General features: G+C 41.4%; 1 pseudogene; it reads left to right on the top strand.

The window, feature by feature from the left end:
• Positions 1 to 8,346: 8,346 nt before the first annotated feature.
• Positions 8,347 to 8,835, top strand: LOC110198649 (large ribosomal subunit protein uL23 pseudogene; annotated as a pseudogene).
• Positions 8,836 to 12,926: the final 4,091 nt, after the last annotated feature.

Genomic DNA, 12,926 nt, shown 5'->3' on the forward strand with positions numbered 1-12,926 from the left:
ATTGAATACAGCTCAAAATGTTGACAACTGCCATAGCCAATTAGCTGCACTGCCTTGTCTGGCCTGCATTCACAGAATCTCTACAGCATCACCTTATCGTCTCATACAGCCTCCACCCTAGTTCAGGCTATCATCAGCTTTCACCTGAAGGGTAGTTAGATAGAACAGTGGATAGAGTGCAGGTCAGGAAGCCCTGAGTTAAGATCTTACTTCATACAGTTACTAGCTGTGTGAACCTGCACAAGTCATTTAACCTTTCCCTCAATTTTCTCAACTGTAAAATTGGCATCATAATGTCACTTACCTTGGGGCATTGTTGTGCGGATCATATGAGATACTATTTGTCAAACACATAGCACAATGCATATAATAGGTGTATAGTAAATGAGGCTTTTCTTCCCTTCTTCCTTCCTTCCTTATTGTAATAGCCTCCTAATTGGCCTTCCTGTCTCGATGTCTGCCCTCTCTAATCTGTTCCCTACACATCTATAAATCAATATTTCTAAAGCACAGATATGACCATGTCCCTCCCACTACTCAAACATCTTCAGTGGCTCGCTATTGGCTCATAACTCATCATACTGACATCTACTTTTCCAGTCTTATTTCAAGCTATCCCCTTTTACCAGCTGGCCTATTAGAGCTTCTTTGTATGTCCCCCCCGCCCCACACCTCTGTACCTTTGCACAAAGAGTCTCCCATGTCTGAATTACTCTTCTTCATCGCTTTTGACTTTTTGAATTCTTGTCTTCTTTCGAGGCTCAGCTTAAGGTCTTGACAGAAGACCTGTCTATAATTATGGCCCCAATTACTAGCACAGTCTCCCTCTTGAAATTACCTTATACTTCCTTCGCATTTACTTCCTTGTGTATTCATGGTGGTTGGAAGGGGGAAGAGCAATAGAATGGAAATTCCTTGAGGGCAAAGATTAATTTGTTTTGTCTTTGTACCCCCAACATTAAGCACAGTGCTTGGCATATAGCAGCTGTATCATAAATAAATGCTTGTTGAATGGAATTTGTTGGAATGAAGCATGATTTCTCCAGTGCCTGTACAATCTGGAGATATATAGTCTTTGAGATTTTTTTTTCCTCTTGAATCAGGGGACACATGCCAGCAATAATCCAGTAGTGAGTGAACTCTGTCCCTCTGCTGCCTTTGCCCCTTGGTACTGCCATAGTCCATCTCAAGGTTGGGAGTTAGGGCCTGCAATTGGCAGGGAGGGGGCAGGGACACTATGAGGAAAAGACATTGATGTTTGGGGAGGAACTTATGAGTTGCCTTCTGCAATTAAATCCTGTCAGTAATAATGGATGACTTTTAATCCACTATATAGCAAGTTCCCTAATCTTCCAGATTGTAATTGAGTGATGAAAATTCAAGGCTTCATGAAAGAAAGGTAGATAACAGGCAGATAATGATTTCTCTGTGTGTCAACGATGATTTTCCAATTACTCCTCTCAGCTGGGACAAAAAGTCATTGGATTGACTGTGTTCTGATCCAAAACTTTATCCTTTTGCAAATGTTGCTGATTTTGATTAAAACCTTCATATTCTTGTGTCTGTTAAGAAGGAAGTAGGGAGGGAGAGGGAGAGGGAAAGAAATATAGATAGAAAGACAAAGACAGACAGAAGGAGACAGAGACAGAGTCAGAAAGACAGAAACAGAGATAGATGGACAGAGATACATAGATAGAGAGATAGACAGGGAGACAGAGAAACAGAAATCAGATTCTATCTGATTTTTCCACTGAGCTTCAAGCTGCAATGGTCAAGGCCAAAGGAGTGATACCATGTTAAATGAAAAAAAGACAACCTTTGAAATCTGGGTGTACAGTGAGTTTGATTTTGGCTAAATATAAGAGAAAACACCTCAACAGAACTGTGCAAAAATGGAATGGATTTTCTTGGGAGGTAGTGAGCTCACCATCACTTGAGGTCTTCAAACAGAAGCTGGAGGTGGAGTGGCACTTGTTGGGCAGGTGACTGCACTAGGGAACTGCTAAGGTCCCTCTTAGCTCTAGGATTTTATGAACTACTTCATTTTGTCTGGTAAAGTATTTTTCCCCACATCTCCACCCCGCCCATCTAGAACATACATTTGATAGCACATTAGAGGAAGCTTGGCATGTGGTGGGTATTGGGCTTAGAGTCCAGAAGAACTATCTTTGGTACTTCCTATCTCTATGATCATGAGCAAACTAGGTCTCTGGTTCTCAGTTTTCTCATAGGTAAAATGGGGATAATAATACCTGTCACACCTATCTCACAGGGTGGTTGTAAGGCTTACATGAGATAATGTATGTAGAGAGCTTTGTGATCCTTAAAGTTCTATAGACTTGTCTCTTATTGGCGGTGTTCATACTGTTATTAAAACACCATCTCATCATTGTAATTAGCATCATTATGAAAAACATCACCCTATGATGGATAACATCATCAATAATACAGAGAAAAGCAGGAGGACTAAGATCAGGGAAAGGGTCTTAACCTTTGGATGCCACAGACCCCTTTGGCAGGGCAAAGGCTCTAGATTCCCATCTCAGGATCATGGTTTTAAATGAATAAAATTAAATACATCAGATTACCAAGGATATCAGTGATATCCAAATACAGATATCTAAATAGTTCAAAAATGTGTGGACCCCAGGATAAGGATCCCTCTCTTAGAGGCTATCTCTTGTAACCTCTCTCTTCGCTATCCCTTCTACAACATCCCTGGTAGGCAGCTCAGTCAGTCTCTGAACACTTTCTGAAATGGTAAACTCTCTGTTTTGAAAGGCAGCTTGCTCCATTTTGGGGGGCAGCCCTCACTGGTCACAATTCTGCCTTTATTTAGCTGAAATCTACCTCTCATCACCTGAGTTCTGTTGTCTGCAAAAACTTGGAATAATGCTCAGTTCTCTTTTACCTGACAGCCTTTTCAATATGCAAAGAGATCTTTAATGTCTCAAGTAAGCAGTTTTCTCCCAAGGCTCAACACTCCAAAGCCCCTAAGCTTGTTTGGGCCCTCTGCAAATGTCATGCCCAGAACAGAACATTGTAGAGCCCACCGCATGCTTTAACCTTTCTTTTCTCTTCTCAAATTCAATTTAAACTTGGAAGTACCACTTCAATTCCTCTTTAGGTCCAAGCTGGATTAGATGGCCTCTGAGGACCTGGCTAACTCCATGCTTCTGTGATTCTGGGATTCCATGATATTTATTCAGTTCACATCCTACATGGCTTTTAGTGCTAGAGGAGCCATGGCACTGTCCCCTTTGCTGAGATTTATTCACTAGCAGCGTAGTTGGTGGCTGACAGAACAGACCTTCCCACAGTCCCTGATGCGGGGACACTACAATATGAGTACCCCAAGGTGCAAGGCTGGCCTTGGCTACAGTTGGAGTAGACTGCTACCTGCTCTGGTGTTTATGGTGTATCAGAGAGGCAAGACAAGGAAATAAGCTCAGAGGTCATCTAGTCTAACCACCTCATTTTACAAACTAAGGAAACTGAGACCCAGAGAGATGACCTGATTTGTCCATGGTCACACAGGTAATAAAGTATCAGAGCTAGGATTCAATCTTAGGTCCTCTGACTCCAAATCTGATGCTCTTCCCACCACCATCCTCAAACCTCCCCCACCTACCTTACTCATGTCTGCCATCCCTTTAACATACTTTTCGTTTCCATCCTGAGAAGGGAGAGGCTTAAAATTAGCCTTGGAGAGGGAACTAGAACATTTAAATCACCTCCCTTTGGTACTTTGAAGAGGCCTTACCTGCACTTCATTAGTGTGTATCCTTTCTCCTGATGCAGCTCACAGACATTCAGCCCTCTTGGGTGATTCTGGCCCCTGATTTCCATAAATGCTTCATGCAAGATTCACCCACTCCAATGGATGTCTTCCCTTATTTCTTTAGGCATCAGAGCAATGCTTGTCCCATTCATCTGTTATCCCTTACTCTTAAAATATGACCAGTCCAATTTTCCTTGCTGGCCATTTTGATGATGTCTTTGACACCACTTCTAGCATGAAAGCCATCATTGGTCACATGCTACTCCCCCGCTACATCCACCAGACATCTCTCCATTGCCCTTTGGGTAGCCTGAAAGTTGAGCTCTTCTGAGACCTTCATATTCCATGATTTGAATCTATATAGTAAAGTGGGAGAACATTGATGTGGAAGTACTAAGATTTGACAGCAGGAACAGCTTGAGTTCACTTTGTTCATTTGAGTTCAGTGGAAAGACTTCACAATTTTCCAAATGTAAACCAGCCCCCTCTCCTCAACAAAGTCAATTTTGGGACCAGTTCATTGTCCATTTGCAATGTCTGCCCAATACACATATACTGATGGACCAGCTCAGTGACATGTACAGCATCCAACTGCATGGCATAACGTGGACACTAGGCCTTCTTCATCCAATTTTCTTTTCTGTATGGATCATTAGACCTCTCTCTTTCTAGTGGGTGTGGATCTCATTACCAAATTTAATGCTATTGGGATTTTGCTGTCCAAACAGAAGCATCTGGAGGACACATCTATAGGGAATTCTTCCCCAGCCTGGACTCCACAGTGACAAAATTTTTCCATGATAATAGCAAATATCTTTTGTGTGTATGCCTCTTAGTTAAGCTGTTTTCTCAATCTACTTCTGTACTGGGTCCTCTTCATCCCATTCCCCCATTTCCCACTGTCCCATTATGAGAACACGCACAGGTAAAGTGTCTGAGAATGGGTATTAGTTTGGTAAGGGAGGGAGGGGATGTAGAATGGGTAGAAGTTGGAGTCTCTCCCATTATACGAAAGTACTGTCTGGGCCATTCATGCTAGCCACTTCTTTTCACAGTGTGCATTTCTGAATGAAAATCAGATTTGCAGGAGGATTTTTAAACTTGTTACATTTGATATTGGATGACATTTAAAGAAGTGAAACTTCTTAGTCATTTAATATTCTTTCATTAAAATGGGGTTTCAAAACAGTTGATTTTGAGACCCTTTAATTTGGTGCTTTCCACCAAAGCTGCCTGAAGGGAACAGCAAATGAGTGACGTGTGAAGCACGCACATCTCTGGCTATTATCCAAGGAGCATGACTCCTGGGAACATGGAACCAGACTATTGAAAAACTTGTGTTTATTCATTAGGAAGTCTGTGTTGGCTCATTTTACTTAGTAAAAATGGCCATGGAGAGGAATGGGGAGACAAATACCCTTCCATTAATTTGCTCATGCCCATTGTCTTTGAACTAAACTATTGGTTTAGTGCATAGTGGGAACAGTGCTGGATTTGGGTTTGCGGAACTTAGTTCAGAACTCTGCTCTTCTACTTATGACTTGTGTCACTTTGGGGAGTTAAATAATAAAGGAGGGAGTGAGACTAAATGGCCTTTGGGGTCCTGTCTAGTTCTTTATCAATGATCCTATGGTCTTTTTTTTTTTTTAGGAATTTCCATAGGGTTTTTTTTGTCATTTTATTAATTTATTTTGATTTATCAACAATCACTTCCATATGTTTTTGAGTTTAAAATTTTTCTCCCCCTTCCTCCCCACCACCCTCCCCAAGAAGGTGCACAATCTGATATAGGCTGTATATTTACATTCCTATTAAACATATTTTCACATTAGTGAAGTTGTAAGTAAAAATTAAAACCAATAGGAGGAACCATCAGAAAGAGGAAACAAAACTCAACAGAAGAGAAAAAAAAAGATAGTGATTCAACTTTCACAGTTATGATTACTGTGTCTTTTTCTCCATCCTTTCCCCCCCGTTTCTGCTTTTTTTCTTCTTTCTCTTTCCCCCCCCACTAGTGTTTTGCTTTTGACCACTACCTCCTTCTGTCTCTCCTCCCTTCTATTATCCATTTCCCTTTTCTTCCCCTGTCCTTACTGCTTTTTCCCTCCCTTCTTTTCCCCTCCCTTTTCTTTCCCCTTTTCCCTCCTACTGCCTATAGGGCAAGTTAGATTTCTATACCTAACTAATTATGTTATTCCCTTCTGATGAGAGTAAGGTTCAAACAATGCTCACCCCCCTCCCTTATTTCCCTCTGCTGTAATAGGATTTTCTGTCTTTTCCTGTAATGTAATTTACCCTTGTCTGCCTCCTCCTTTCAGTACATTTTCTAAGATAAGACTAATCCACTTACTTGGATCCCTTTAACCCACTTGATTAGATGTTTTTTTATCATTACATCAAAGTCAACTAATATCCACCCCCTTTATGTATACTGCTTTAACATGGTGTAATAACAATACAGTTCTTAAGAGTTGCAAGTATCATCTTCCCTTGTAAGGATGTAAACAGTCCTCCCTTATTAACAACATTTTGTATCTTTCTGTCCCATTTACCTTTTTATGTCTTTCTTGAATCTTGTACTTGAAGATCAAATTTTTTGTTGAGCTCTGGTCTTTTTATCAGGAAGGTTTGGAAGTCTCCTATTTCGTTGAATATCCATCTCCTCCCTTGAAAAATCATGCTCATTTTTGCAGGGTAGTTGATCCTTGGCTGCAATCCAAGCTCCTTTGCCATTATGGAATATCATGTTCCATGCCCTGCGGTCTTTTAATGTAGAAGCTGCAAGGTCCTGTGTAATCCTGACTGTGGTTCCATGATATTTAAATTGTTTCTTTCTGGCTGCTTGCAGCACCTTCTCTTTCATCTGGTAATTTTGGAATTTTGCTATTATATTCCTTGGCATTGTCAATTTGGGATCTCTTTCAGGTGGTGATGGTGTATTCTTTCTATGGTTATTTTACCTTCTGGTTCTAGGACTTCAGGGCAGTTTTCCTTTATGATTTCCTGAAAGATACTGTCCAGGCTCTTTTTTTCATCATGATTTTCAGGTAGTCCAATAATTTTTAAATTGTCTCTCCTGGATCGATTTTCCAGGTCGTTGTTTTACCATGAGGTATTTTATTTTCATCTATTTTTTATTTTTTTGTTTCTGTTTGACTGATTCTTGCTCTCTCATAGAGTCATTAGTTTCCATTTGTCCAATTCTAGTTTTTAACAGATTGTTTTGTTTTTTGTACTTCCTTCAATTGGCCAATTGTATTTTTAGGGATTGTTTTCTTCAGTGTACTTTTTTTCCAATTGGCCAATTGTATTTTTAAGGACTCTTCTACTTCTCTCATTAGACTTTTAAAATTCTTCTTGAGATCCTCCAAGAAGGCTTTTTGGGCTTCAGACCAGTTCATATTCCTTTTTGACATTGCAGATGTGGGTTTGTTGACAATGTTGTCCTCTTTAGAATTTCTGTCTTGATCTTCACTCTTCTCATAATATAAATCTGTGGTATGTTTCTTTTTACTCATGGTTTCTTTATTCCCTGACCTTTAAAGAGATTGAGCTCTCCTGCTGGGGAACAGAGGGCACTGACCCAAGCTTCTTGTGTTGGGAGCCTAGGTCTTGTTTACTGGCTTTGTGAGCTGGGGCCTCTTATGTTGGCAATTGGAGGCTATAGGGTTCTGGCAGCTTGTTGGGCTGGAATCAGCAAGGCAGGAACTTTCAGGCAATTCTAGGTTGCCTGCTTTTCCTTTCCTTTAGCTTTCTTCAGCTCCTTTTAGAGGGATGCTGCAGGGTGTTTATCTGCCTGGGGCCCCTTGCAATGCTGCCTCCCTCGTTTCTGCTAATGCACTGGGATATTCCTTTGAGGTATAGTGCCGAGGCACCTGGTGGTTTTCTGAGCTGGTTTCCACCAGTTCCCCCACCCTCACTGAGGCACCCAGAGGTCCAGGTGTTGGTGTTTGCCTTCTCTACCATCTGGGGTTCAGGATCTCCTCCTGGTTGACAGTTGGAGGCTGTAGGGTTCTGACAGCATACCTGGTGTTGGGTTGGCATCAGCAAGGCTGGGACTTTAGGAAGACTCTAGGTTGCTTTCTTCAACTCCTTTCAGATGAATGCTGCAGGGTGATTATCTGCCTGGGGCCCTTTGTGGTGCTGCTTCCCTTATTTTTGCTGAGGCACTGGGAGACCATTTGCTGGGTTGCTGCACTGCTGTTCCACATCTTCTAGTTCTTCCAGGGTTTTTTTTTTTTCTGGGGTGATATTTTCTGGGTTTTCGGAGGTCGATAGGGAGGGTGAGAGCAACTACCTTTTTACTCCGCCATCTTAGCTCCCAGAAGAGGAAGTGTGATCCTATGGCCTTACTGAATGATTCGATCAACCTGTAATCACTAAGGTCCCTTTCTAGCTGTGAGTCCTTTGATCTTCCTAACACATCTTAGCTACTCTAAGACACCAATACCACTGGATCCCCTAGACTAAAGTGGTCTGAAGAGACCAACACTTTTAGCTTTGTGGGAACTGTCTTAGGCAGTTAAGGCTCTTCAACAAGCATCCAATTTGGCCTTTCCCCCAAGATGGCACTGAAGAAGAATAAGGAAGTGGTTGTCTCCCTCCCCCTCTCCCCCAAGATAGAAGCCAAGTTCAAGGCCTTGAAGGCCAAGAAAGCAGTGTTGAAGGGTGTTCATAGCCACAAAAAGAAGAAGATCCAAACATCCCCCACCTTCTGGCAACCCAAGACACTAAGACTTTGATGGCAGCCCAAATACCCTCAGAAAAGTGCTCCTCAGAGAAACAAGCTTGATCACTATACCATCATTAAATTTCCCTTGACCACTGAGTCTGTTGTGAAGAAGATTGAGGGCAACAACACCTCATCTTCATTCTGGATGTCAAGGCCGACAAGTGTCAGATCAGGCAGGCAGTAAAGAAGCTGTAGGACATTGATGTGGCCAAGGTCAACACACCGATCCAGCCTAATGGAAAGAAGAAGGCCTATGTCTGAGTTGTTCCAGACTATGATGCTTTAGATGTTGCCAACAAAATTGGAATCATCTAAACTGTGTCCAGCTATCCCACTCCACCTACGATAAAAAAGTTTTCCAGTATAAAAACAAAACAAAACAAAAACAAGAATCCAATTTGGATGACCAGCTTCATTTGCCCCTTCAGCACCACTCTTTAGGGTCAGTTTGTTTATGAATGCCCTCTCTGCCCAGGGTATGAGGTGGCCCTGATGCAGCTATTGGCTGGGGATGGCTCCCCCTTTAGGTGGTGTCTCTTTTGCTGTGGCCTTGGCAATCAGGAGTCAGCCAACATGATCAGAACAATAAAAGGAACATGGGGGCTTCCAAACATTCCCTGGAGAGTATTTGATGAATCTACTTGTTACATGATGTAATGGGTAGAGGGTTGAACTTGGTGTAAGGATGACCTGGGTTCAAATTCTGCCTGAGGCACATTAGCTGCCAGACCTTGAGCAAGTCCCCTAAACTCTATCTGCCTTGATTTTCTCAAATGTAAAATGGGGATAATAATGGCACCTATTTCCCAGAACCACTATGAGACTCAAATGATATAATATATGTAAAGCAATGTCTAATACTTAAAGCAATTTATGAATGTTTGGTTAGAACACCCAAGACTCCTAAAACAATTCAAAAAGTCTAAATAAATGCCCTCATAATTACAAATAATGTGATAAAAGCTTAATTTAGCCTTTGTAACAAAGTGGAACATTTGTACCAGTCCATGTTGTTCTAAAAGACAATGAATTCCTAAGTCTTTCTTGTCAACTTAAAAAAGAATCCAGTTAAACTTTTGGGGGTTCCATGGAAGAAGCCACTCTCAGGGAAAGGGCTGCAGGAAAGACATTGGTACTAAGGCCAAGCTGAGGGGTTAATGGAGAACAATACAACAGTGGGAACTTTGCCTTTATCACCAAATGCTCCCAAACAGACCTGAGAGCTCTGTGTAAAGGTTATTTACAAACATTCTTGGCCACCCTAGCAATATCCAGAAGCTCAAGGCATACGTTTCTATGTGTGAAATTCAAGTGTGTACTGTCCCAATCTCCAGGGCTTTCTGGTATTGATATCTTTTGTTTTTATATTGCCTTCATTTCTGAATATGTGTATCCCCCTTCCTCTCCCCAGTGAGACAGCTCTTGTAATGAAAGATTTAAAAATGAAAGGAAAAAAAAACTGTTCAGCAAAACCAACCAACACGTCAACCATGTCTAATGGGATATGCCATGTTTCACACCCATAGTCTCTTCCCTCTGCAAAGAAGAGATACAGATGCATTTTCTTATCTCTTCTTAGGCACTGAGCTTTGTCATTATGATTATAGAGCATTAAGTTTCATCTCCATGTTGTTTTTTCCACTTACCTTGCCACTGTCATCTTTATATGTGTTGTTTTCCTGGTTGAGATTTTACTTTTTTCTCACTTGCCCCAAACATGAGAAGTTTCTAACCTAGGAGCTAGAATCAGAAAATAAATTCCCTGGAAACTCCAAGCTGTATCAAATTTGGCTCACCATATTGCCATTACGTTTCTTTGTTAACTTCAGAAAAGAGATTTTATAGATTTACCGAAAACACTTGTAATGTGAAACAAACTCTCCCCAGGCAACTGCCAAGAGATTCATCTCTGGAGTGCTTGGTGCTCCACCCCCAATGTGCTCCATGAAGGTATCTCTGTTGTTACCTTCAGGTTTTTCTGACAGGCAACATATGCCCACAGGTTTGTGGAATGCCCTTTCTCGAATATCTAAGTCCCAGGGCATTAAACTAGTTAATTAAATATCAAGTAATTGCTAAAACTACTAAGTGACGTTTAATTAGTATGTTAATTGATATCAAACTTTCACTCCTTATCTTGCTTTATGTTAATAAAATCCCCAAACATTTATTCCAAGTTGGATAGGAAACAGTATACTTCCAGGCATTAATAAGATGGAGTGTTCACTCCCATACAGTCTCAAATGTATCAGCTCCTGATAGCTATAGATCCTTTGGCCAAAAGAATTTGAGAAATTTTACATCTGGGGTGGAGGTGAAGAGGCAATCCAGAGGGTTGACTTGAGCTCAGGAGAAACAAGGAAAACTATATTGGTGTGTATGACATTTGTGTGACTCTCATTCTTATATCCCAGAAAAGAATTCTGGAATTTGTCCCTCAAATATTTTCTGTGGTTTGTAACTAAAAATGGCAGACATGGTCTGGCCTTTGCCATGGGGATGAATCGGTGACCTCATTGGCATGGGTATGCCCTCTCCCCAGTTAGAACATATAAGATCATCTTTAGTCTTCTTGTCCAGGCCTTGCCTGAAATTCTCCATAGAGAGGCAACTGAGGAAGCTGTGGGCTAACAGGAAGTAGAGGAGGAAAGGAAGCCTTGGAGGTCATCCAGTCTATGGCATTTTACAGAGGTCTGAGGGGCCAGTGAGGTGAAGGGACTTGGCCAAGGTCACTCAAGCAGTAAGTAACAGAGCTAGGATTCAAATTCTAGTCCCCTTCCCTGCAAGTCACAACTGCACCCCTCTCCTAAAAATGAGATAAGGAAAATAATTTACTCAGTCAACAAGCTTTTGGGGGTTTTTATATTTATTTTTTCCCCAATTACATGGAAAAACTATTTTTAATATTCATTTTAAATTTTGAGTTCTAAATTCTATCCCTCCCTCTCGTGGCCTCTCCCTGAGAAGGTAAGCAATCTGATATAGGTTATACATGTGTAATCATGTAAAACATTTCCATATTAGTCATTTTGTGGGAAAATGACCTTCTCAGTGAGGAGGGAGGGTGGGAGAGAACTTTGAACTCAAAATTGCAAAAAGCAAAGGTTAAAATTGTTTTTAAATTAATCGGGAAAAAAGAAAATATTTTTAAAAATTTAAAATGTGCTATGATTTTGGGACACCCTGTGTACATACACAAAAGTTAAAAACAAGTAAGTTTGGGAGAAAGGGAACTAGCATTTGAGAGGATCAGAAAAGGTTTCATGCTGAAGATGGTATTTAAGCTGTCTGTTTCTTTTCTTTTTCGGCAGTTGGGGTTAAATGACTTGTTCAAGGTCACACAGCTAGTAAGTGTGAAGTGTTTGGTCTGAGGCTGATATTTGAACTCAGGTGCTCCTGACTTCAGGGCCCGTGCTTTATCCACTGCACCACCTAGCTACCCTGAGCTGTCTGTTTCTTAAAGGAAGAAAGGGACTCTATGAGCCAGAGATAAAGGGGGACAGCCCTCTAGGCATGTGGTATAGCCAGTGCAAAGGTGCAGAGAGATAGGGGATGGAATGCCATGTGCAATGAACGAAGAGAAGAGGGAAAGATGCATATTAAATCAATTCATATTATATTTACGTTGTCTTGGGTAGGATCAGGTATAAAAATAAGGTGTAAAATCAATTTTATAGGTGGGAGGTTAAGAGATTTTATTGAAAATTATGGTCAATAGACCAGAAATGAGAATGGACCTCAGTGTTATACCTCCTAGTCAGCAAACAAAAAGGAATATAAGCTCCATGAGGTCAGCAACCATTTCAATTTTTTTGTCTTCATATGCATAGCAGCCGTCACAGTGCCTTGTACGCAGGGACTTAGGACTGTGGAAACAGAGCTGACTTAACAAATGCTTCGTAAATTGCATGAAGACAATCAGATACTGTAATGGAGAAAGACATCATGTGCTGTTCAGGGTAGACTGAATTTTTCACCCCATAATTCTTTGGTGGTCACATAGCAGCACAGAAAGAACGCGTAAGGACCCGCGTTTATCTAGGGCCTTGGCATTTTTTTATCTTTGGGACCTTGGGCAAGTCACTTACTCTTCCTTGGCCTCAGTTTCCTCATCTGTAAAATGGGAGGTGAGGGGGTTGGACTTAGATGAACCCTGAGGTCCTTTTCAGCTCTAGATTTAAGATCCTTTCCATTCCCTTGACAATTCACTTTCCTCACCTGGGCTTCCTTGTAAAATGAGGGAGTTAGACTGGATGGCATCTGTGATCCCATGTAGTGCCCCATCTCTGATCCTGTGAGCCTTCTGCTCTCGCTCCAGGCCTGCCTTTCTCCTTAAGCAAGGACAGCAGGGAAATTGTGTGGCTCTCAAGTTGCAAGAGATACCCAGGGATACACTGGAGGAGAAAAGATGAG

The sequence above is a fragment of the Phascolarctos cinereus genome, unplaced genomic scaffold (assembly GCF_003287225.1).
Source record: "Phascolarctos cinereus isolate Bilbo 61053 unplaced genomic scaffold, phaCin_HiC Scaffold_8;HRSCAF=390, whole genome shotgun sequence".
Taxonomy (NCBI): domain Eukaryota; kingdom Metazoa; phylum Chordata; class Mammalia; order Diprotodontia; family Phascolarctidae; genus Phascolarctos; species Phascolarctos cinereus.